We start from the raw sequence: 2,028 nt of genomic DNA, 5'->3' as shown, positions 1-2,028 counted from the left end.
CACACACACCTCTCCACCCCTGACTGTCCGGCTGGCTGGTGGCCTAAGGCTGCTTTTCATAACGCTCTAGATAACACCCACACACAGGGCTCAAGTGGGGCACAACCATTAGATGGGTTAAGTTGAAGGGCAGCCGTTGCAGAGCAAAATCGTTTTACGTCAATGAGCACTAGCTGTCTAGTTTTGCACCTAACTGCGGGGGGTGAAGGGGGGGCACGGCACCGGGATGGAGGGAGGAGCGGAAGAGAGAGGGGTGGAGAGGTTTGAGTAGAAAAGTTAAAGGTTAAATTGTTTCAAAAGTGGGGAAGAAGAGTGTACAAAGGGTGAGATAAACGAATGATGTTCAACTCTCTTTAACTAGTGTTTTCTTCTCCGTTACAGCACGATGGGAGTGAAAGTTATGTGCATAAATCATTTACATGACTCTACTGAATATAACGGTTGATCAGGGATGATTGAATCAGTTGGTCCTTCTGCACTGGATTTAAAAAAAGATATCTGTACACTTGTACTCAATAGTTCAGAAGTTTTAGGTATTCCTTCATAAAAGATGGGAATTTATCTACAGTGACATTATTGACTGACAAGGATTATAATCAAATAGTTCAACAGTATGTAGATAAAAAACACATGTCACTCTTCACAAGATACAATCTAAAATAAGTGCACATCACTTCAGCAACAGAATCTCAGCAGGATATTTTGGCCCCTGGACATCAGGACTGTGTTTGTCTACATTACTGTGCTTCATGAAGTGTTTTCTGGTCTGTGTCTGTGTGTATACACAGTAATGTGCGTTTAATGCAAGAACCTGTATGTTTAATATAAACAATATAAGATTAACTATAGTCACACACATGCTGTTGTATACACCGTTTCGTTTTCATTTTTGTCAACTAATGTGACTCTGTGCGTGCCCATGCATGTGTTTGTCCCATCAACCACTCTGGCATGGCATTGAATTGACAAGGCCTCTGAGGCAAGTGGAGGGTTATGTTGGCACAATGCCAGTCCTCACTTGATCCTGCTGCTCTACCCCCTTTTCTCCCCCTCTCCCATCTCCTCCCTATCATCCCCCCCTCCTTTCACCTGTCACTCTTTCCCTCCATTCCTCCATCCCTAACCTCCACCTGTTCTATCATAAAATGGACATACTGACTATAATGTAATAGTGTCTTGTCTACATTTTATTGATTTCATAACAATTTTTAACAGCTTTAATTACTAGTTACAAATTAAGATTTCATATAAACAAAGGAAGAGCTTATAAAATATAATGTGTTGTTGTGAAATAAACTACCCAACAGGATATATAAGTACAGCTGAAACAATTAGTTGATTAATCAGTCAATTTGGGCTTCTCCTTTTTATTATTTCAATTATCCATTTTTAATAATAAATGATATGATCAATTATATTATAACTTTTTTAACTTAACTTAATTTTCCAAATTATACTTTTACTAAGTAACATTTTCATGCAGGACTTTTACTTGTAAGTCAGTACTTGAGTATTTTTACAGGTATATTTTTACCCCTTTTTGGTTTAGTATCTAAAAGCATTATGGCTGGTAAACGTGAACGTTTGTTCCATTTACTGACTTCACTACAGGATTTTTACCCACAACAACCTCAATACTTTTTACATTACTATACTACAGTTTTTTATTGTACTCTTTTAAAATCATTTCTACATCCACTCATCTTTTCTTTCTTGCTTTTAATAGTCTTAGATTTTAAAACTCTCTAACAGTCTCTTATCCATTCGATACCCTCCACACCTAGTAGAAAATAGTAGTAGATCACAGACGACAGACAGGAACTTCCTCTGAGAGGCAGAATTACAGATAAAGAGACAGAAGGATGGAAAACAGGTCAGCCAGAATGACAGTGAGAAAGTGACCACAGGAAAAGAGAGAGAGAGAGAGAGAGGAGATGGTGCCTGCCATGCTCCGACACTGACAAGCAGACAACCATCTGTCACAACAACAGACAGTTCATATTGGGTACATAAACACACACACACACA

The 2,028-nt window shown here is 38.7% G+C and overlaps 1 protein-coding gene across 4 annotated transcripts in view; it reads right to left on the bottom strand.

The window, feature by feature from the left end:
- mark4 (microtubule affinity regulating kinase 4) overlaps window positions 1-2,028 on the bottom strand; it is a 50,488-nt gene that overhangs the window by 13,213 nt on the left and 35,247 nt on the right. The gene's annotated exons all lie outside the window — the stretch shown is intronic.

Source organism: Morone saxatilis, unplaced genomic scaffold (genome assembly GCF_004916995.1).
Source record: "Morone saxatilis isolate NCDOM2014 unplaced genomic scaffold, NCSU_SB_2.0 Contig8, whole genome shotgun sequence".
Lineage (NCBI taxonomy): Eukaryota > Metazoa > Chordata > Actinopteri > Moronidae > Morone > Morone saxatilis.
Note: the sequence above shows the minus strand (reverse complement) of the source record. Positions and strands in the feature narration are given on the sequence as shown.